The sequence below is a fragment of the Pinus tabuliformis genome, chromosome 3_2 (genome assembly GCF_031772625.1).
Source record: "Pinus tabuliformis cultivar Carrire ecotype Pingquan chromosome 3_2, CPIR1, whole genome shotgun sequence".
NCBI classification, from domain to species: Eukaryota; Viridiplantae; Streptophyta; class Pinopsida; order Pinales; family Pinaceae; genus Pinus; species Pinus tabuliformis.
The window spans coordinates 1,041,784,645-1,041,809,842 of record NC_142302.1 but is presented as its reverse complement, the minus strand read 5'-3'; the positions used below and the strand labels follow the sequence as shown (position 1 = coordinate 1,041,809,842).

Genomic DNA, 25,198 nt, shown 5'->3' with positions numbered 1-25,198 from the left:
CATGTCAATCTACTCTCTTGGACAACCACTAGCTATCATATTTGATTATGCCAAGTTTGTTGCTGACAAAATGCATGATCAGTTCATGAGATTAGAAATTGAAAGAGTGTTCAAGTATTCTTCAGTCCTGTATCATTTATTCTTGTATTACCAAGCTGATAGGTTTCCAATTTCCCTCCAAAAGCTTGATACTAGAGGTAACCCCAAATCAGTGATCTTCTGGACTTCTTTAATTCACCAATATGATTCTCAATACTCCTATATAGATTTCATAGACCTCTTTGTTTATCCTGTGACAACAATGCTGCTAGGAAGCCCTCCACCCAGAATCAGTGCAGACATTAGGAGAGTCCTGCAGTTGTCCAAGCAATACAAAGTAGGGGATTGGTACTTGTACCAAAACTATACTGAAATCCGAATTTATGGATGTGAATTGCCACCTTACAAATTTCCTAGATACCTCCCCATGAGATTGTTTTCTCTGGAGTACTACAGGCAAATGATCAACTCAGATGAGGTGCACTTTGTAAAGCTAAGACGAAGGCCCAACTTAGAATAAAGGATCAGCTAGGCCCATTCATTTGTAATAGTAGGGAAGTAGGAAAGGAGGCAGAGGAAATCCTCCAAAGGTTGAAACTGAAATAGAGTTTCATGTGGACCTATGACCCCTACAAATTCATTTGTAATAGGAGACAAAAGAATAAGCTATGTCCTTACATCCACCACAGAATCCCTGAAATTGAACAATATGCTAATCAATCTGAATGGGTGGAAGGAACTTTGATAGATCGAGATAGTACATAAGTTGTTGTTAATAATGTATTAATGGACTTAGACAGAAGTCTTGATGAGGATTGTTTTGTATAGGTGCCAGGAGAGTCTCAGTCTCAGAGAGCATCACAGGGACAGAGTGGACATTCAACAGAGGCAGGACCATCAGGACAACTAGAGTCTTCAGAACAAGCAAGGCCATCAAAGCAACCAGAGCTTTCAGAATAGCCAGAATAGTCTGAACAACCTCAAATTTCAGAGGAACTTGCTCAACCTGAAAAAATCATGATCAATCCTCTTGTTTTGAAGACTCCTCTAAATGAGGTGAGGAACCTTAAGAGAGACAAAGAGGAGGCCACTCCTTCTAGTAGGCTTGTTGCTCAAACCTTTGCTAAGAGGCGGAGGTTAAACCCATATGCAGAGCCAGAATACTCTGAGGAAACAACAGGGATTTCAAGAGCAGAGAGAACAGAAAGTGGGCATACCATTCCTTCAGGAGGGACACAAGAACCTTCCACCTATCAAACTCAAATGTTAGAAAGACAACAGAGTGTGGAAGTATCATCCTTCAGGGCTCCCACAGGATAGAGCCAAGACATCAAAGAAAAATACAAGGAAATTAAAGCAAGGAATGAAAGGTTGAAGGTGAAAAACTATGCACATTACCTGAGGATGGCTCCAACGAACCAGACAAGGTTATTGTCAGCCTTTGACATAAAGGAAGGAAAAATGCAGATGAGCTTTCTGAAGCCAACCATACAACAACCAAAATCAATGGCAGACTACCTAAAAATATATTTTGAGGTATTGGCAAAGGATATCCATCCTATTGACCAAATTAAGTTGCACAAACAAATTGGAGAAATGGTATATTCCACCTTGACTAGCAAGGCCATAGTAGCCCACCAACTTCAAAATTCACTGAATAACATCTCGACACAATTCCAGTTGGAAAAGGCCTCTTCTCAGGCCAAAGACACTAGAATAAAGTCCCTAGAGGACTTAGTCATAGAGCTGGGACATGATCCCATGGATGTTAAAGCAACAGAACAGATAATAAAGAAGAAAAACGATGACATAGCTGCACTGAAGAAGCAACTCAAGATTCCTCCTCTTCATCATCCTTAAACAGTTGAAGTTTTAGAAACACAGAAGGAGGAAGAACTTATGGACCTAGTCCTTAAGTTAAATGACCAATTGAAGGAAACTAAGAAAGAATTGGATAATTTGATACAGTCCAAACAGAGTGAGATGGCCACCACTCATCATATTGTAATTCCTACAGTTTCCACAGTAGTACCCTCCACCTTGGCTACTGCATTAGCACCAACAATTCCATCAGCAACTGCTTTTCTAGTGACAGGTACTTCAGTGGGCACATCTACATCGACAGCCACAAAGACACCCACAGAGAAGACTGCAGAGTTGATCAAGGCCATGGAAGAAATGAGTATCCAGGTCACTGAGCTTAAGAAGCTCAGAGAACAAGTGTCAAGTTTAGAAACCAACTGTAAACTTACACAAATACAACATAAAGAGGAAACTCAGAGGAATCTAAGGATCGTCAAAAGGATAAAAGCCCTTGAAAAGGATTTAACACTGCAAGAACCATTAGGAGACATGAAAGAAATCCTTTGGGACAACATCATTGATTCCATCAATGATGTTTGGCCTTCTATTTAGATTATTTTTTAGCAAACAGAATTGGTTAAGACAGTTACAGAAGCAATCCACAAAACAATGGAGGAACTGGGAAATAAACCAGAAGAAGCTAATCAAATGATTACCTTTTTGAACAACAAAAACATATATGAACTTGATGAATTAGATATAGAGGATAGAACAACAACAATCATAGAGATCAAAAAAGTTCTCACTAAAAGGAATTTAATGCTAAATTTGGAGAAAATATGTCAGAGCATTCAAGTAGACATTGACAGCTTCATGCTATAGTATGGCATCTTAAGAGAAAAGGGACTTCCAAGTCCCCTGATAATAAATGACAAGTTGATGACCCAGGAAGATTATGTTGACAAGTTAAACAAGCTGGCCAAAAGCCAAGCTAGTACTTCAGGGGTGAAATCTTTACCCATTGGAAAAGTGCTTTATGATGGCCTCGAGAATCTGTTCTACATAGAACATGAAGTCAAGTACTTATTCACAAGCAAAATTTTTTTGCTAAGTATATAGAAGCCGATGAAATCTATAGGAAAATGATCAGGATGAAGTTACCTAACAGTGAATGGTGGACCAGTTTGACTGATTTACTATAAGTTATTATAGTAAATCTAAAAGGTAAAAATATCACTGCCAGGTTAAACAGGTGAGACAGAATTAAACAACATGGGTAAAGAGTATCAGTAGGTAGAAGATAAAAGTGGTTCCAGCACGTAATTACAAATAAACTGCAAGAGCCAAATCTGAGTTGCAACAACCAGCACAGTGACAATAAAAGGGATACCTAGAAGACAGTTCTCCATCTGTCTCTATCTTCATGTTGAAGATATTTTCTGTTTCCTAGAATAATTCTCATGTAGTTATGAGATATTTTGCATCAATTTTTGTATAAATACTTCACAAATTGAAGTAATTAGGGTGGATTAAAATACATTTCTATAGACATATTATTTTTGAGCCAAGGAGCTTTTGTACTCAAGATTGGACTGGTTTGTTGGGAATCAAATAAAGCTGAGGACATTTCACTGGATTCTTGTGCACAGATGGTGTTAGCTCTGCTACAATTTTGAACAGTTGTGGTCAATGATAGCTTGGCAGTATTGTTGGTGCTAAAGGGAGCTTGCAGCAGTCTTTTCTCCTTATCCTTCTTCAACTTTTCTTTAAGATCTTGGTTCTCGGTTTCTCTGATTCTTCTATAAAAACCTTCATTCACTGTTTTCTGCTATGTTCCTGCAAAACCCTTCGAAATCCCATGTTTCCCCTATTCCCGTGGTAAAGCTTTAGCCACCTTTTCATCTGCGCTCGTGTAGCCCTGTCTCTTAACTCCTAACCGTTTTCCCTATCATAACAGTGGGAAAACTGTGTAAATAACCCCCTCTTCGATCTCCACCATTAATCATATCCGATCTAACGGTCTCTGTTCCCAGCAAGTGCGATAATCCTCGCGCTTGTCCTCTTTCATCTGACCATCCGTCGTTAGATCTGACGGCAGTCACGCCGTCTCCCGCCGCAACTTTCCCGCTGATTAATGTGCGGGGAGCGTGGTTTCCCGCCGGTCGCAGAAGCCATGCGGTACCCTTTTGTTGCATCGCTGTCCGCTATACGGAAACCGCCCACAACCCAAAGGCGGTGCGGGGAAACCGCCCGCCCGCGAAACCGCCGTCCTCCCGCTTGTTAACTGTTGCGCATCTCTCGCCCCCGATCACCATCGGATCTGCCCGATGGTGCATATTCACTCCGCCCCATCTTCCCATTGCCTTTCACCAGCATATTTTGATTGTCCATGCAATCCATCCGACGGCCAGTATTTCATCTCGGCTCCTGTTCGTTTTCAAAGTGTTTTTACTGTATTCTTCAGTGTTTTTGGGCCCATTCTACGCACGTAAAGGAGAAAGCAAGCGATCAGCTACCCTGTACCTGCACAGTTAATGGCTTCAACAACTGCATTGAATAACAGAATGGCCCAAGGACAAAAAGGACACTCTCGAGTAGTTCAACCATTTATCAGGCGTGGAATTTCATCTATCATTCATTCTAGCTGCCAAAAAAGGACATCAGACAATCTAGACAGGCCGATTTGTCCATTAAAACAGTCAAAATGTATCAGCGATCCTTATCTAGATTGGAAATGTGGTTGGTGGTCAATTATGACCCCTCCACGCTTGGTAGCAGAGATATTTGGTAAACAGATTCTATATATACCCAGAACAACAATGTAACCAATTGATGAGTGTTAGATGAGAGTTAGTATGTTGTAAGGCTCAACTTCTGGAGACTGTAACTATTATGTAACTTGCAGCGTCTGGTCTTCATTTCTAACTAATACAAGCTTCTTTTGCTGTCAATTGCTCATTTTCCACTTCTTTTTCTTGTTCTAGGCTGTTCCTGTTTTGCAGTTGTTGATGCGCTGTTGATTTTTAGCAGTAGAGGGGCTGTCATCCCACCTCTATGTTAGAATTTAGCTGTTTCATTTAAATTGCTTGCAGGTTTCTATTGTTTTAATGCATAGAGAGCTGTCATCCTGTCTGTGTATTAACTAATAGATTTACAGACCTTTAGCTGGTTGCAGCCGGCCATCACAAGGTCCTGTGCATCTGCTGGTGTGGTCAGTCTTCTTCATCATCCCCTTATCCTCAAACTGTGAGTAATTGGTGGTTGAAAGCCTTGTAGTCTGGGGGTGTTCACCCATGTCTGGGGTCAATCATAGTAGGAGTGGTTATCTGGCTTGAGTATGCAGCATTTATTTCATTCATCCACCATTTATCCAACATTTTGTTGAGTTTGTAATGTTCCCAAGCATCACTGATATACAACCTAGGTGAGTTTCTTGGCGTGATAACATTAATTGGCACCGTTGCCGGGGAAAGGAGAATCGAAGCTCAGCTTCCCTGGGAGAATGACACAACTTCAAGCTTTGATGACAGACAAGGTTTGAACACAGTATCTGGTTGTAATCATCTGTCTGGCGACTCCATTGGTGGAAGACCATCTTTCTGCGGCTCCACATTGCAGTTCTGGCGCAGTTGGTGAGGCATCCTCGCAGAAATCTTTAGAAATCATCAGCTGAACCATTGCATGATCCTGAGAAGATCATTCAGCAGAAGAAAATATCGCAGTAAGGAGCACTAGGATCGGGTAAGCCTTAAAAGTTCCATGTATTTCTGTTAGTGAATGTCGCCTTCAGAGATTCATTCCGCTCCTTAGTCATTCATTTCCCTTTCAAACCTCAGTTGAAAGAAGCATCCATGCTGTCCATCATATTCCTCTGTTTCTGTCATCCTTTTCATTGATTCATTCCACTCAGTCCACCAGTATCCCTTTCGTATACGACAGTCATGGCAGGACAACAAGCACCTACAAGGATTGAGAGAATTGTTGCTGCTAAATATGAACCTTTAGTGTTGCCTGTCCCTCTAAATCCTATGCCTGTTGTTGGGTGTGGAGCGTGATTATCTTCTATATTCAAAGGTATCGCCACATTGGACCCCAGTTCGAAATGGGGGCAGCAACGCCGCTCGTAAAATATTCGCTGCAGTGGGGGTCCAAGGGGGGTGGCTGCGACCTTTGGGGAGCCCCCTCCTGGTGGGGGGATTTGGGGGCAGCGCCCCCGAAGCTAAAAACGATGTAAAATTGCCTTGTAAAAGTATAGTAATTTCTAGTCAATCTGGGCCGTTCATTAGGCGGATGATCTGACGGTAGAACTTATGTTTAGTTTAGGGTTTTTTGCCCTAGAAGGCAACCCCTCTCTTTTTATGAGGGCATTGTATTTTTTGAGGTGGTGTAATATGTGTGTATTCTCTGAGTGCGAACCAGAGAGGTGAGACTGTGAGAGAAAACAGAGGATATTACAGCGGATTTGCTGTAGGTTGTGTCTCTTCATTTTGTTGGATAATAGAAAGGAAGGACTGGCTGTTCGGGGTGGACGTAGCCCAAACTGGGTGAACCACGTATATCTGTGTCTCTCTTGTTTTATGTGTTTTCTATGTTTATATTTCTGCAATATTTTATGTGTTCCATTGCTCCATAATATATGCCTAAATTTACTGGTACAGAGGGAGTAACAACAGAAGAACACCTTGAAGCTTTTTACAGTTATGCTGATAACTTAGATATAAGTGAGAATGATGTGTGGATGAGGGCTTTTGTTTAAAGCCTAGACGGGGAAGCTAGAAAATGGTTTAGTAAATTAGCCCCTAAGTCTATAGCAGATATTGAGGTTTTAGATGATGTGTTCCTAAAGCACTGGGGGGACAAAGAAGTTTTGCTCTATGATTATACTGAGTCTGGGAACTCGCAGAGGGAAGGGCTTTCATCATCCTCAGATCAGAAGATCGACAAAATGGCCAGGATGATAGAGCTATTGGCCTTTGAATTTTCCAGGTTAAAAATGGAGCAACATGCAGGGATGGAGCAGTCGCAAATTTTGCAGAGAAATAGAACTGCAAACGATGATCAAAGGGTGAAGACCCTTTGTCAGAATATAGTCATGGAGGAAGTGTATCCTGAGGAGGAGGAGGTCTCTGGTTTGGAAGGTGCTCCTTTCCTAACCAGAGCTGCCTATGAAGAGGCATTAGCCAAGGGCGTTGCTCAACAATTTTTTGTAGCTGCAGAATAACAAGTTGGCCAGCAGTGGCAGCTTGCAGCAGGCACCTACCCCTTCTAGCAATCTGAGCCCGAAGTCAGCGCACCTCCCCATGGCTATGCAGACCTGCAAATTTTCTAGCCTGTTGTCATCCCCACCCCAATGATCAGTGAGGGAGAGGAAAGCTCCCCATAATCTTTCGTCCCTCTGTCTGCTCAAATGACAATCCCTCTAAGCTGCCCCCCGAACACTGAAGCAGAACAAAATTCAAGGCTCAAGGCTGAAACTGATCAACTCAGTCTTGATAGTATGAAACCTGCTCAATTGGACTCTATGCAGCTTGAAGCGGCAGCTTATCAGATGACAGAGGAAGAGGATGCATAGTTTTGGGACTCCTCCTTGGATGAGGATTGTTCAAAGGAAGATTTAGGGGCAGGCAAAGTTTCTGTGTCCCTTGCACATGAACATATTGGTACACCATTCATTGTGCAGGCCACAGAAGACAAAAGCAGGTACACGGCAGCCATGATTATCCAATAGGTGTACAAAAGCTCCTATAAAAGATATCCAAGGAGGAGAATTCACAGAGAGGGAATGAAGTTTGGTCCCTATCTACCTACTGAGCTCAAAAGGCCTAAACTGTTTGAGGTGGAGGATCAAATAAATCCAGTCCTGCTGATATATGATGAACCGATCAGGAGCGGGAGAAACAATTTTGGTGGCCCAGCTGATGGGAAATTTTTGAAGTTTTAAGTATTCAGGCCTTAATAATTTCTTTTTCAATTTTAGTGTAGACCTAGTTCGACTCCATGCCCAATGGATACTAGGCAAGTGTTTTGAGCTGAGTTTTGTATGAAGGCATTGGTCTGCAGTTCTTGAGACCTCGCAGGGAGGATCTCATCCCCAAAAGGAGCCAGTGTTAGCTCTGCTACAATTTTAAACAGTTGTGGGTCAATGATAGCTTGGCAGTATTGTTGGTGCTAAAGGGAGCTCGCAACAGTCTTTTCTCCTTATCCTTATGTTTCCCCTATTCCCATGGTAAAGCTTTAGCCACCTTTTCATCTGCGCCCGTGTAGTCCTGTCTCTTAACTCCTAACCGTTTTCCCTGTCATAACAGTGGGAAAACTGTGTAAATAACCCCCTCTTCGATCTCCACCATTGATCGTATCCAATCTAACGGTATTTTTTCCCAGCCCGCGCGATAATCCTCGCGCTTGTCCTCTTTCATCTGACTGTCCGTCGTTAGATCCGACGGCAGTCGCGTCGTCTCCCACCACAACCTGCCCACTGATTAATGCACGGGGAGCGTGGTTTCCCACCGGTCGTGGAAGCCACGCGGTGCCCTTTTGCTAGATCGCAGTCCGCTATACGGAAACCGCCCACAGCCCAAAGGCGGTGCGGGGAAACCGCCCGCCCGCGAAACTGCCGTCCTCCCGCTTGTTAACTGTTGCACATCTCTCGCCCACGATCACCGTCGGATCTGCCCAACAGTGATCCGACAATGCATATTCACTCCGCCCCATCTTCCCATTGCCTTCCGCCAGCATATTTTGATCGTCCATGCAATCCATCCGACGGCCAGTATTTCATCTCAGCTCTTGTTCGTTTTCAAAGTGTTTTTACTGTATTCTTAAGTGTTTTTGGGCCCGTTCTGCACGCGCAAAGGAGAAAGCAAGTGATCAGCTACCCTGTACCTACACAGTTAATGGCTTCAACAACTGCATTGAATAACAAAATGGCCCAAGGACAAAAAGGACACTCTCGAGCAGTTCAACCACTTATCAGGCGTGGAATTTCGTCTATCATTCATTCCAGCTGCCAGAAAAGGACATTAGACAATCTAGACAGGCCGATCTGTCCATTAAAACAGTCAGAATGTATCAGCGATCCTTATCTAGATTGTAAATGTGGTTGGTGGTCAGTTATGACCCCTCCACGCTTGGTAGCAGAGATATTTGGTAAACAGATTCTATATATACCTAGAACAACAATGTAACCAGTTGATGAGTGTTAGATGAGATTTAGTATGTTGTAAGGCTCAACTTCTGGAGATTGTAACTATTATGTAACCTGCAGCGTCTGGTCTTTATTTCCAACGAATACAAGCTTCTTTTGCTGTCAATTGCTCATTTTCCACTTCTTTTTCTTGTTCCAGGCTGTGCCTGTTTTGCAGTTGTTGATGCGCTGTTGATTTTTAGCAGTAGAGGGGCTGTCATCCCACCTCTATGTTAGAATTTAGCTGTTTCATTTAAATTGCTTGCAGGTTTCTATTGTTTTAATGAATATAGAACTATCATCCTGTTTGTGTATTAAATAATAGATTTACAGACCTTTAGCTGGTTGCAACCGGCCATCACAAGGTCTTGTGCATCTGCTGGTGTGGTCAGTCTTCTTCATCATCCCCTTATCCTCAAACTGTGAGTAATTGGTGGTTGAAAGCCTTGTAGTCTGGGGATGTTCACCCATGTCTGGGGTCAATCATAGTAGGAGTGGTTATTTGGCTTGAGTATGCATCATTTCTTTCATTCATCCACCATTTATCCAACAATTTGTTGAGTTTGTAATGTTCCCGAGCATTACTGATATACAACCTAGGTCAGTTTCTTGGGGTGATAACAGTTGGAACAAATAAGTATCATTTTTCATTTTTAAATACTGTTTTCTCTTCATGTTATGAATATTCATATGTGTTTCTTATAAAATCTTAAAAGAAAACAAGGAATGATATCATCATAATTAGCTTAAGTGCTCTCTGTTTTAACTGTTTGCTTACTTTATGTTTTCTACTAAACTGCCTTGGTTTGGGAATTCTTAGTTGCTCCCTTACTTTCGTAGTTTATCCCCCCTTTGGCCCATAGTAAAGGATTCTTCATTGCCCTTTGCTACTGGCCATCCTTCCTTTCTTCATCTTAATCCCGGTTAAGGATTCTTCATTGCCCTTGGCCCTGGTTAGGACTTTCATCCATTTAAACCTGCAAATTTGCTTTTGTTGTGCTAGCTTGCCCTATGGACTCTTACCTTAGTGATAGATCAAATCCATTTAAGCCTTTCTTGATTGAATCCATTGCCCAATGGCCTAAATAGTTGCTCTGCCCATCTGTTTATTTAATTCCACCACCCAATCAAAACAAAACAATCCTGAACACTAAGAACTAGCTTGAAATCTTATTCAAACAAAGTTAAATTATAAAGAGAGAGTCGTCTCTAGACTTAGGTTGGATAGAACCTGAGTCTAAAAGTAGGTTTGTGGTTACCTCAGACTATTCCTTCTTTGATAACCTCCAGGGAAAAAGTCCGAGTGATAACATAGTGGCGACCATACTCGGGATTCAAAACTCTCAGTCATAATAAACCTTTGAGAAATTCAAATTTTTATTTTTAAGCATCTTAAAGGGTTATTAGAAGTCATTTCAAAAAATTTCATAAAAAACTAAAATAATCATAAAAAACTCGAAATCTGGCTTCAGGGAGAACTCACTATACCAGGCATACCGTGATCCAAATCCTCCCCCTATATTTGAAAATCCAAACCTCATTCTGAGAATAATTAGAAGACAGGAAAGTTCAATAAGCCCTAGACCTGTTTTTAGATCCAATTCATGCCCTGTTGAGTGGTTATTCATTGAAGACATCCCTTTTGACAAGTATTTTGACCTCTCTCTGTTCAGAACCAAGTCTGATAGTGAACTTTTGAACACAGTCCTAGATCTAGAATTCACCAGAGAACTTGAATTCCAACGAGCCAACTTGTCAATTGATCAGTACCTTCTGAATTCCCCTCACTCATCCCTTACCACTGATAGACTCCCTGAACTTTCTGATACAGCTTCAACATCTTTTAGCTCACCATTGTTTCCTCACCCCTCTGAAAATCATCCCTCATCTCCATTCATACTTTCACTCCCCCATTAGCCTATCACTACCCTTCAAACACCCATAACCCCTGTTACCTCAACTCCCCTTGTTGTCCCAAACCTTCTAGTCACCCCAACTCCTATTCTCAATCCTGTTCAGCTTAGAGCCATGGCACTCAGGTATGCCCCCCTTGTGATGCCTACTCCTCAAGGTGTCTTACCAGTAGATTATCAGAGTAAAATTACCTCATTTGATGGCACTGGAACTTACATAGCACAACAACACACTAAGAAAATGACGGATTATTTTGAACTCCATGAGATTGACATAGGAGATGTCCAAATGAGGATCTTTGTCCAAAGTCTAGCTGGAGAAGTGAGAACATGGTTTAGATCTTTGCCTCCTTAGAGTATAGATGGTTTAGAAGTTCTTTATAAACAATTATTAAATAGATGGGAGAAGAAAAAGAACCCCCTTCAAATTCTATCTGAGTATGAAAACCTTAAAAGGGGAACAAACGAATCTATTCAGGACTATTGCACCTAGTTTAACAATGTGTATAATGCAATCCCACTTGACCTTAGGCCTCCTCTTGGCCTAGCCTTGATTAAGTTTCCAGACAGATTTGACACAGATATGGCTTTTCAACTTAGAGAAAGGAATCCACCTACCCTTGAAGATATGCAAAGTGTAGTAGTTAGTGTAGAAGCCAATCTACTATCCAAGAGAGCGAGGGTTAGAAATGAGAGAAGAACACCTCTAAAAGATGAAACTTCACCCTTTGACTAGAAAATGGATGCTTTAGCTAAGGGAATGGAAAGGTTGATGGATAGAATAGAAGTCATTGAAAGGAAACCTCACTGGGATAACCAACAGGCTAATCCAGTAAGGAATCCAAACTTTAGGAAAAACCAGAATCAAAACACTGGTAAAAATGGGCTTGATCAGAATATTAGACCACATTATGCCGAGACTTCCCACCAAGAAGACCTCGAGATAGACACCCTGATCAACCTTATGGGCTTAGATGATGAAGAAACTGTTTTCATAACTCAAAATGATCAAGAACTATACATGCTTCAATAATTACAGGCCCAAACTAAGGAATCCTTTGACTATAAGCAAGGGTATGACTTTGTTATTTTCGAAGTACATAAACAATACAACTTGAGAAGCAAAAAGAAACCTGATATTCCTAATCAGAATAAAATAGCAGTGCCTAACCAGCCTAAGAAGGTAAAAGCTACAAATCAGAATCCTCAAGTTATAAAAACCCTGCAAATCCTTTCTAGACCACATCAAAACCCTACCAGTCCCACCATTGAAGATGTAACCGATAACCAACCTTCTAATGAGCAACCTTCCACTTCAGTTCCCCTTAAGGGAACAATGGAACAACCTCTAGAAATCACATTAGAAAATCCCATTAAGGACACTCCAAACAATGAAAAAGAAGAATAGACTACTCAAAACCCTGGTGCTAAGATTACAAATGCTTCAATAGACAAATCCCCTCTGCCTTTCAATTTGGGAGCAGAGGTGGCCAAACTCAAAATCTCAGTGCCTCTGACAGAATTGGCCAAACATGAAACTTACGGATCTAAAATTAGTAAATCTTTAAACTTCGTTGAAAACGAAGATTCACTAAACTTATTCGATGATCAACCTGATTAATTTTCGGACCTTATGTTAATGGAAAGCTAGTTGAAGGAGGGATACCACCCTTCTACATTAGCCTTAACATCCATGATAAAATCCTACATAATTCCATGCTTGACTTTGGGGCTTCACATAATCTTATGCCTAAGTCTGTAATGGAAAAGCTTAACTTGGATATCACCAGGCCTTACAAGGATCTGTTTTCCTTTGATTCAAGCTAGGTTAAGTGCTTAGGACTCATAAAATATTTGTGTGTTTCCCTAGTTAAATACCCTACCAAGACCATACTTATGGACATAGTTGTTGCTGATATACCCCCTAAGTATGGTACGCTGTTGTCTAGATCTTGGGGTGCTAAACTCCAGGGATCTCTGCAACTGGACATGTCCTATGCAACCATATCAATATTTGGACATCCCAAGAAACTGTATAGAGAGACACTATTGAAGTATGTAGTGAGTACCCAGAAGAGGCATCAAAAAATTCCCATATATTCAGTACATTCTAATATTGATTCTTTCATACTTTACAATGTTGAAACTAATCAAGAAGACACTTCAAACAACATAACAAAAGATTTAGTTTCCATGTCCCAACCATCAATACATGCTGAGGTTATGGCACCAGACCTTCAATTCCTAAGCATGCTATGAAATAACACTAGTTAGGTTTGAAATTGGTTAAAAGGTTAGGAGCCATAAGAGTCTCTATAATGGGAGATTCTAAGTTGATAATTAAACAAATTAAATTTGTTTATATGACTAAAGGCCCTAGGTTAGGATTGTATAGAGGAATAGTTGTAGAAATACTGAATACCTTTTTAGAAACTAATCTTGTTGTTATCCCATAGAAACATAACATGCAAGCTCACAGCTTAGCCATGTTTGCTAGTACTTGCAAGTTGCCATTCCAGCCCAACCATCAATACACTGCTGAGGTTAGGCACCGACCTTCAATTCCTAACAGCTTGAATAACTAGCAGGTATTTGAGAATGATCAACAAATTAACAATTTCTTGACTTTAGATAATGAATTGTGAATAATAACATAGACACAGACATAGCAGTAGATTTGGATTGCTTTGATGAAGTAGAAATTAACAAACTAGAAGATGATCAGATAGATAGACTTCACCCCACAAAGTTTATAGAATCAAACATTTGAAACCTAAAACAAATGGAAATTAATGAAATGATTGATGAAGAAACCGAAGTTATTAACCTTAAAGACAATTTTTTTGCCCAAAGGATTAACACCTTTGGAGGACTTATTCGATTCAAACGATGTTCCTAAAAAGCCCAAAATGGAACCCCTAAAATCAAACATTGAGGAATGTAATATAGGATCTGAAGAGCATCCCAAACTGATAAAATTGTCAAAATCATTACCTCCCAATAAAAAACTGAAATATATGGAGCTGCTGAAAGAATTCCAAGATGTTTTTGCCTGGAATTATGAGGACCTGAAATCCTATGATACTAGCATAATACAACACACTATTCCATCAAAAGAAGATCAAAAGCCCTTTAGACATAAGCTTAGAAGAATCAACCCTGTGCTACTGCCTTCTATTGAGAAGGAGATCAAAAGAATGTATGAAGCTGGGATTATTGCACCAATTAGGTTCTTAGAATGGGTTTCCAATTTGGTACCCACTAGAAAGAAAACTGGCGAAATCAGGTTGTGTGTTGAGCTTAGGAATTTGAATAAAGTTTCTCCTAAGGATAACTATCCTCTTCCTAAAATGGATCACATATTACAGAGGGTAGTAGGCTCCACTAGAATATCACTGATAGATGGGTTCTCTGGTTATTACCAAATCCTTGTCCACCCAGATGATCAGGCCAAGACTGCATTTACTACCCCATGGGGCACTTTCATGTATTTGAAAATTCCATTTGGGTTAAAGAATGCAGGTGCCACCTTTCAAAGAGAAATGGACATAGCTTTGCTAAAGAAATCCATGATTTCCTGGTAATATACCTTGATGACCTTACAGTGTTCTCCAAATCAGATCAATAACACTTGGATCATCTTAGGCAGGTCTTTACTAAATACAAGAAATATGGAATTTCAATGAATCCTAAAAAATCATTATTTGGGTTGGAAGAGGGGAAATTATTAGGCCACATTATCTCCAAAGATGGTATCAGGATTGACCCAACTAGAATTGAAGCCATTTTGCAGATACCACACCCCAAGAATATCAAAGAACTTCAAGCATTTTTAGGCAAAATAAACTTTTTGAGGAGATTTATCTCTAACTTAGCTGAGTTAATTAGATTACTAAACAGCATGTTAAAAAAGGATTTGACCATTAAATGGAATCTAGAGGCTAAAAAGTCATTTGAAGATATAAAGTTAGTCTTAACACAGACTCTAGTCCTCATCAGTCCAATGTTTGATAGAGAGTTCATCATTTTTTCTTTTGCCTTAGAACACACAATTGCTACAGTCCTTTTGTAGAAAAATGATTAGAGTTTTGACAACCAATAGCTTTCATCAGTAAAGCCCTGAGAGATGTACCTTTGAAATATAATATAATGGAAAAACAAGCTTTTTCTCTGGTTAAAGCTCTTAAAGATTTCAGAGTCTATATTTTGTACTCTCATATAGTAGCTTATGTCCCCAATGTTGTAGTAAAAGACATTTTAACTCAAGATGGACCTAATGGAAAGAGAGGAAAGTGGATAGCTACAATATTAGAGTATGATTTAGAGATTAAACCCACCAAATTGATCAAAGGCCAAGGTTTGGCTAAGCTAATGGCTGAATCAAACTATCAGGCCTTAGACATAAACTTCATTGTAGAACTGGATAACGAAGAGGAGATCATGACTCCACAAATCAGCCAAGCCTTTACAGATTCACCATAGTATGCTGACATAATATATGTTCTACAAAACCTTCAAGCTCCTCCAGAGCTATCCAGAACTAAAAGTAGGTTTTTAAAAATGAAATCTTTAAAGTTTTGCATAATTGACAACGCCTTATTTTGGAAAAATCATGAAGGCATCTTTTTGAATTTCTTATTAAAGGAAGAATTTGATAAAATTTTGCAAGAGTTTCATGCAGGTGGCTATGGGGGACATCTCTATTGGAAGACAACAGCTGATAAGATCTTAAGGGCTAGTTTTTACTTGTCCACTCTGTTTGTTGATGTGAAAAAGTTTGTAACCTCATGCCACAAATGTGAAATTTTTGAAGGAAAAAGAAAACTACTGCCATTACCTTTGAAACTTATATCAACTGAAACACCATTTCAACAGTGGGGTCTTGGCTTCATTGGTGAAATTCATCCCCCTTCCTCTGCCCAGCATAGATGGATATTAACTGCCACAGATTATTTTACAAAGTGGATAGAAGCCATCTCGTCAAGACAAGCCACTGATACTGTCATAATAGGTTTTCTTGAGACCAACATTCTGTCCAGATTCGTTTGCCCCACCAAAATTATCACAGACAATGCTGCAGCCTTTAAATAAAAAAGGATGATTGATTTTTGTAACAAATATCACATAACCCTCAGTCATTCCACAGCCTATTATCCCCAGGGAAATGGACTTGCAGAATCATCCAATAAGAGCTTAATGAATATTATCAAAAAATTGTTGGAAGATAATAGAAAGACTTGGAATAAGAAACTAGTAAATGCTTTGTGGGCAGATAGGCTAACCAAAAAGAAATCTATTGATACCAGTCCCTATCAGCTAGTCTATGGAATGGAGGTTGTCTTCCCATCTTCATTGGGAACTCCAGTGATGAAATTACTCCAAGAAGCACAGGTTGAGCCCAATGATATTTAGATAAGGATCAACTAGACAATTCATTTGCAGCAAACCAGGGAACAAGTATACATTAGGTCCCAAGTTGTGCAGGAGAAAATCAAGAAAGCATTCGACAAAAGAACCAAGGCAGAATATTTTTATCCAGGGGATAAAGTCTTGAAATGGGATTCAAGAAGGGAAGATAAAGGGAAACATGGGAAGTTTGACTTCCTATGGAAAGGTCCTTACATTATTTATGCTTTCAGAGGTAATAATGCTTATTTTCTCAAGGAATTGGATGGAGTAGAAATAGAAGGAGGACCAGTTAATGGTCGAATGCTAAAGCACTATATAGATCCCAGTAACTGATTCCACTAATTATTTGTACATACTATATCCTTCATAAAGTTTAGTGTGGATTGGATGGTAAATTTTGGAGTTGAAACCTGAAGAGAAGGCCCTAAGCTTCAAATGTTTCACTATCAATAAATATCAATAAAACAACAAAGTAAAAGGGAAGTTGCAGAGTAAAATCACAGTAATTTAGAAGACCATTGATCTACTAGTTATTGACATTTCACCAGGAAATTCCATCCCCAAGTGGAGCCATTGTTATGTTCCTATACCAATAGGTGTCATAATTTTTGAATGGCTGAGGTTAAATCTGTAATATGTAAATACCTTGGCTTTCTGCAAATGTTTTCCATATTTGTAAAAAAATAAAAAAAATAAAAAAATGTAAGAGGGTATGTCCTAAAAGAAAAAAGAAAGGACAAAAAGAATGAAAAAGGTAAAAAAAGATGAAAAATGAACCCCAAAGAAAAAGAAAAAGACCATGAAAGTGTGCAAGTCCAAATGCCACTACTATTCTACTTTTTGTATAATAATGATTGTGTGCAACTTGTTACTTATGCCACAATCCATGGTAACCAAATAGTTTAATCTTTGTTGTTCCATGTTTTAAATTTCATGCTTAGAGATAGAGAATAAAATCTGACCAAATTGTTTAATCTTAGCAAATAAGTAGATAGGTAGAGTAAATAAAAGGAGCTCAACTATTTAATCTGAGCCCTTGGATGTAATAAGGTTAGACTTAGTTAGAATACCATTGTAAAAGAAAATAAAAGGTTTTGATAAGGGTTTTCCAGCTTAAGTGCACCCTAATAAAGAGAAGTAAAAATGGTAGGATGAGTAGGTGGGTAAGTAGAAGAATGGTTGCAAAATTGTGATGATTGTTAGATAAAAGCATGTTGATCACCTTCATCATCAAAGTTCCAAGTATGAATAATAATTGGGCATATATAAAATCCACAAAGTCAAATTAATTAACCTCCCTCACTCATTACACTTTTCACTTAACTAATTTCCCATGAACAAAGTCAAAAGTACCTAAAACCTAAAGTTAAAGGGGCTCAGAGCATTTCTCTGACTTCTAGAGGGACCGGACCCTCGCCCAATAACTTATAGGGTCTAAGTATTAAAAACCCACTTACCAACATTCACTCCCTCCATAATACATTCATTTCATCTAAAAATCCCTTTTCCTAAGGTGAAATCACCATTTACCTAGGGAAAGTAATTAACTTTACCTAAAACCCCTTTTTCCGCAAAAAACCCACAAAAAGCATTTAGCCTAAGTTATGATGTGTTGATGTGGATATAAAAATAAATATCAATACATTATACTTAGCGCATTTTCTTTCTCGCTTTCACTTTATATTAACTTTAATTTTGATTATATTTATTTAACTCCGGAGAAGAAAACCCCCTTTCCCATATGTTTTATTAAAATCCCATATGGTAATATCCCACCCCAATGGTTTGAAATATAAACCTTATTAGTAAATTAATTAAATGGATTAATTAGTCGATCCACGACTAATTAAGAGCCATAATCCTCCACCAAACAAAAAGGAGTTAATTAATCAATCAGTGATTAATTAATAACATGTTCCTCCAATCATATCGGCCCCGATGTCATTAAGCCTCCCTAATCCGCATTTAATTAACCTTTCTGCTCAATAATACTTGGTTGGACCCCTCCATTAACCCTCCAATCAAATCATACCCTCGACCACCGTGCGATCTGACCCCTTCAGATCCAATGGTTGATGCTCATATCGGGATACTTCCGAAGGCTGACCTTTACCCGCCCGATGTGAGCGGTTTCACTGTTCACCCCACTGCTACGTGGCATCCGATGAATGGCATCAAGCGGCCTCCCCCCAAAACCACTTATCCCGAAAATCGGTGCAATGGATTCCGCTTACTGCCTTCTGCTACACGACAAAACATCACATCCTCACTTGGTTCCAACTGTCGTTTTCCCATTATACCCGCCAAAATCATTCACTTTACACATAAAACCACAAAAATCATAGTTTTTCATTTTTTATTGTGAAAAGGACATTTTGAATTGATTCAAAGCACAGAGTACGTTCAACTACCAACCGTCAACTTTCCGAAGCCGCTGAACTCCAGACCATCTTCCAGACCCGTGCGCTTCCTGCAAATAGTGCACCAACACCATTAATCCGTTCAAACAATAGAAATTAGGTATTTACCCCATTCCACTGAGAAACCCTATTTTCTTTCTAAACCTGAGCTAAATTTCTTTAAATACTAAGTAATTTAGTGAATTAAGCCACTTGGTAGTCCTGAAATATTCTGAAATAGACCAATTGTTCCCAATTTCCCTGAAACCCTTTGCCCCGTCCTTGAATCCACAAGAACCAAGGATGGACACCCCAATTGCACTAAATGTCATGCCCATTATGACTCCCCATAGGGATTAAAGACACCTTTGTCAACAAATCCCCTTTAAAAATCTTTTGCAATTATAGAGACCAGTACCTAAACCAAGCCAACTCCATTCCACTTTGAGAATCAGGTTTGCCTAAGTACCAGTTCCCCAGAGTGCATGTATTCCTAGAGATTGTACATTACTGCCATATAAACTATGACCCTATCCAGAGGGCAGTAAGGACCCCAAACCAGTCTGTTCTGTATACTATCACTGTTGAATCCATTAACCAGATGCTTCAATTGCAACTAAGCCAAAGCCTAACCCCTTTTTCCATTGCAGATATGCTAAATAGATACCCTACCCTCACATCAATCAAACTGGCTCAGTTATTCCAGATTTTCATCAAAGAAGAACAGTTTATCGCAAAGGACCCTCCTCCTTCTATATGGACTATATTCTCCGGCCTTGGCTGAGACATTATAGATATGATATCCAGTGTGCTAAGCTACACCACAAGTGAATTTGTGGATGAAATCTTAATATCCTTCATGTCAATCTACTCTCTTGGCCAACCACCAACTATCATATTTGATTATGCCAAGTTTGTTGCTCACAAAATGCATGATCAGTTCATGAGATTAGAAAATAAAAGAGTGTTCAAATATTCTTCAGTCCTGTATCATTTATTCTTGTATTAACAAGATGATAGGTTTCCAATTGCCCTCCAAAAGCTTGATACCAGAGGGAACGCCAGATCAGCAATCTTCTGGACTTCTTTAATTCACCAATATGATTCTCAATACTCCTATACAGATTTCATAGACCTCTTTGTTTATCCTATGACAACAATGCTGCTAGGAAGCACTCCACCCAGAATCAGTGTAGACATCAGGAGAGTCCTGCAGTTGTCCAAGCAATACAAAGTATGGGATTCGTACTTGTACCAAAACCATACTAAAATCTGAATTTATGGATGTGAAATGCCACCTTACAAATTGCCTAGCTACCTCCCCATGAGATTGTTTGCTCTGGAGTACTACTTGCAAATGATCAACTCAGATGAGGTGCACTTTGTAAAAGCTAAGAAGAAAGCCCAACTTAGAATAAAGGATCAGTTGGGCCCATTCATTTGTAATAGTAGGAAAGTAGGAAAGGAGGCAGAGGAAATCCTCCAAAGGTTGAAACTGAAATAGAGTTTCATGTGGACCTATGACCCCTACAGCTTCATTTGTAGTAGGAGACAAAAGAATAAGCTATCTCCTTACATCCACCATGGAATCCTTGAAATTGAACAATATGCTAATCAATCTAAATGGGTGGAAGGCACTTTGATAGATCGAGATAGTACAAAAGTTGTTGTTGATAATGTATTAATGGACTTAGATAGAAGACTTTATGAGGATTCCTTTGTATAAGTGCCAGGAGAGTCTCAGTCTCAGAGACCATCATAGGGACATAGTGGACATTCAGTAGAGGCAGGACCATCAGGACAACTAGAGTCTTCAGAACAAGCAGGGCCATCAAAGCAACCAGAGCTTTCAGTATAGCTAGAAGAGTTTGAACAACCTGAAATTTCAGAGGAACTTTCTCAACTTGAACAAATCATGAGCAATCCTCCTATTTTGCAGACTCCTCTAAATGAGGAGAGGAACCTGAAGAGACACAGAGAGGAGGCCACTCCCAGCAGGCCTGTTGCTCAAACCTTTGCTAAGAGGCAGAGGTTAAACCCATATGCAGAGCAAGAATACTCTGAGGAAACAACAGGGATTTCAAGAGCAGAGAGAACAAAAAGTGGGCATACCATTCCTTCAGGAGGGACATAAGAACCTTCCACCTCTCAAACTCAAATGCTAGAAAGAGCTCCCACAGGATAGAGCCAAGACATTAAAGAAAAATACAAGGAAATTAAAGCAAGGAATGAAAGGTTGAAGGTGAAAAGCTATGCACATTATCTGAGGATGGCTCCAATGAACCAAACAAGGCTAATGTTAGCCTTTGACATAAAGGAAGGAAAAATGTGGATGAGCTTTTTGAAGCCAACCATACAGCAACCAAAATCAATGGTAGACTACCTAAAAAGAGATTTTGAGGTATTGGCAAAGAATATCCATCCTATTGACCAAATTGAGTTGCACAAACAAACTGGAGAAATGGTATATTCCACCTTGACTAGCAAGGCCATAGCAGCCCACCAACTTTAGAATTCACTGAATAACATCTCGGCACAATTCTAGTTGGAAAGGGCCTCTTCTCAGGCCAAAGACACTAGAATAAAGTCCTTAGAGGACTTAGTCATAGAGTCGGGACATGATCCCAAGTATGTTAAAGCAGCATAATAGCTGATAAAGAAGAAAAATGATGACATAGCTGCATTGAAGAAGTAGCTCAAGATTCCTCCTCTTCATCATCCTCAAACAGTTGAAGTTTTAGAAACACGGAAGGAGGAAGAACTTATGGACCTAGTCCTTAAGTTAAATGACCAATTGGAGGAAACTGAGAAAGAATTGGATAATTTGATACAGTCCAAGCAAAGTAAGTTGGATACCACTCATCATACTATAATTCCTACAGTTTCCACAGCAGTACCCTCCACCTTGGCTGCTGCATTAGCACCAACAATTCCACCAGCAACTGCTTTGCTAGTGACAGGTACTTCATCGGGCACATCTACATCAACAGCCACAGAGACACCCACAGAGAAGACTGCAGAGTTGATCAAGGCCATGGATGAAATGAGTATCCAGGCCACTGAGCTTAAGAAGCTCAGAGAACAAGTGTCAAGTTTAGAAACCAACTATAAACTTACATAAATACAACGTAAAGAGGAAACTCAGAGGAATCTAAGGATGGCCGAAAGGATAAAATTCCTTGAAAAGGATTTAAAACTGCAAGAACCATTGGAAGACATGAAAGAAATCCTTTGGGCCAACATCATTGATTCCATCAATGATGTTTGGCCTTCTATTCAGATTATTTTTGAGCAAATAGAATTGGTCAAGACAACTACAGAAGCAATCCACAAAACAGTGGAGGAACTGGGAAATAAACTAGAAGAAGCTAATCAGTTGATTACATTTTTGAACAACAAAAACAGATATGAACTTGATGAATTAGATATAGAGGATAGAACAACAACAATCATAGAGAAGAAAAAGGTTCTCACTAAAAGGAATTTAATGCTAAATTTGGAGAAAAGATGTCAAAGCATTCAGGCAGACATTGATAGCTTCATGCTAAAGTATGGCATCTTAAGAGAAAAGGGACTTCCAAGTCCCTTGGTAATAGATGACAAGTTGATGACCTAGGAAGATTATGTTGACAAGTTAAACAAGCTGGCCAAAAGCCAAGCTAGTACTTCAGGGGTGAAATCTTTAACCATTGGAAAAGTGCTTTATGATGGCCTGGAGAATCTGTTCTACATAGAACATGAAGTCAAGCACTTATTCACAAGAAAACCAAATTTTTCTAAGTATATAGAAGCCGATCGAATCTCCAGGAAAATGATCAGGATGAAGTTACCTAACAGTGAATGGTGCACCAGTTTGACTGATTTACTATAAGTTACTATAGTAAATCTAAAAGGTAAAAAGATAGCTACCAGGTTAAACAGGTGAGACATGATCAAACAACATAGTTAAAGAGTATTAGTAGGTAGAAGATAAAAGTGGTTCCAGCACGTAATTACAAAGCAACTACAAGAGCCAAATCCGATTTGCAACAGCCAGCACAGTCACAATAAAAGCGATACCTAGGAGACAGTTCTCCATCTGTTTCTATCTTCGTGTTGAAGATATTTTCTGTTTCCTAGAATAATTCTCATGTAGTTATGAGATATTTTGTATCAAGTTTTGTATAAATACTTCACAAATTTAAGTAATTAGGTTGGACTAATACATTTCTGTAGACATATTATTTTTGATCCAAGGAGCTTTTGTACTCAAGACTGGACTGGTTTGCTGGGAATGAAATAAAGCTAAGGACATTTCACTGGATTCTTTTGCATAATTGGAACAAATAATTATCATTTTCATGTTTAAATACTGTTTTCTCTTCATGTTATGAATATTCATATGTGTTTCTTATTAAATATTAAAAGCAAACAAGGAATGATAAAGTGCTCTCTGTTTTAACTGTTTGCTTACTTTATGTTTTCTACTAAACTACCTTGGTCTGGGAATTCTTAGTTGCTCCCTTACTTCCATAGTTTATCCCCCCTTTGGCCCATAGTTAAGGATTCTTCATTGCCCTTTGCTACTGGCCATCCTTCCTTTCTTCATCTTAATCCCGGTTAAGGATTCTTCATTGCCCTTGGCCCTGGTTAGGACTTTCATCCATTTAAACCTGCAGATTTTCTTTTGTTGTGCTAGCTTGCCCTCTGGACTCTTACCTCAGTGATAGATCAAATCCAGTTAAGCCTTTCTTGATTGACTCCATTTCCCAATGGTCTAAATAGTTGCTCTACCCATCTGTTTATTTAATTCCACCACCCAATTAAAACAAAACAATCCTGAACACTAAGAACTAGCTTGAAATATTATTCAAACAAAGTTAAATTATAAATAGAGAGCCCTCTCTGGACTTAGGTTGGCTAGAACCTGAGTCTAAAAGTTGGTTTGTGGTTACCTTGGACTATTCCTTCTTTGATAACTTCTAGGGAAAAGCTCTAAGTGATAATAATATTGATAAGAGAAAAAGCTATGGCTAACTTTTCACTATGACTGCACAAAAGGTGTTCTTTCACTTTTTCCTCAACATTGTGTAGTGTAAAGGTTGTTTTAGGGACATCTCCTGACTCCTTCATCTTCCCAGCCAAAGTCTCCAACATTTCATAGATTTTATTTGTTTAAGCATGTGATCTGTCTCCTGTAAGGAAATAATGTACCTTTTTATTTAATTCAACATAACTGCATCATGGTATCTTTTTCAATCGTCGATCTTTCATTATTTTTCTCACTTTTTCTACACCATACCAATTGCCAACCATGGCATAGATGTTTGACATCAATGCATAACATCCAAAATTTTCAGGCTCTAATTCAAGGAGGCATTTGGCTACATGTTCTCCTAATTGACTATTGTAGTGAATTTTAAAAGCACCAAGCAAGGCTCCCCACACACAAGCACTAGGTTCTAATGGTATGTTTTTTATGAAGTTCTCTACCTCGTACAGACATCTAGAATGACCAATAAGGTCAACCATGCATGTATAATGCTTTGCTCTAGGCATGATAGAGTAATCTAGATCCATACAATGAAAGTATTGCCAACCCTTATGTATAAGGCCTGCATGACTGCATGCAGATAAAATACCAATAGACATAATATGGTTAGGCTTCATTCTTATTAGTTTCATTTGGGAAATACATTCCCCGACATGCTCACCATAACCACCAACTATTGAATTCCATGAAACTATGTCTCATTTAGACATCTCATCAAAAAATTGGCGTACTAGTTCTATTTTCCCACATTTGGCATACATATCTTTGAGAGTAGTCCCCACTATAATATCAGGCACAAATAATGTTCTAATATTATAACCATTGATCCACTTAGCCCATTGCACGTTAACTGGGCACAAGTTGAGAGCATGTTCACCATGGTGACAGAATCAAGTTTAATGCGACCTGCCTATTTCATTTGTCTAAGAAACATCAAAGCTTCATTTGCATTCTCATTGAACACATATCCAATAATGATGGCAATCCAAGAGATGACATCCCTTTCAAGAATTTTTTCAAGCACAACAAACACAATATCTATACACCTACACTTTGCATACATATCGACGAGTGAAGTTCCAACAAAAACATGTAATTCAATTCCACTTCTAGTTATGTAATCATGGATCCACATGCCCTTTTGTAGAGCTCCTAAATGGGTGCAAGTGTGGATGACACTCACCATCATAAACCAATCGTGCACCACATATTCCTTTCGCATTTCATCAAACAATCCTCTTTGATGCCCTCTTCCAGAAGTTGGGCCAAGCCCTTCAAACCCTCTTTCACCAGAGCTTCATGAATTCATAGGGACAAATCCTCCAATCCATCGTTTTTCTATAAAATATCCACCAAATTGTTGACGTCATGGCTACTGGACTCCGATACTAAACTCACAGGACAACCCTGAAACAAAACC

The 25,198-nt window shown here is 39.3% G+C and overlaps 1 pseudogene; it reads right to left on the bottom strand.

The window, feature by feature from the left end:
* LOC149184155 (glutamate synthase 1 [NADH], chloroplastic-like) overlaps positions 1 to 21,782 on the bottom strand; it is a 36,485-nt pseudogene extending 14,703 nt beyond the window's left edge.
* Between the last annotated feature and the right edge of the window lie 3,416 nt (positions 21,783 to 25,198).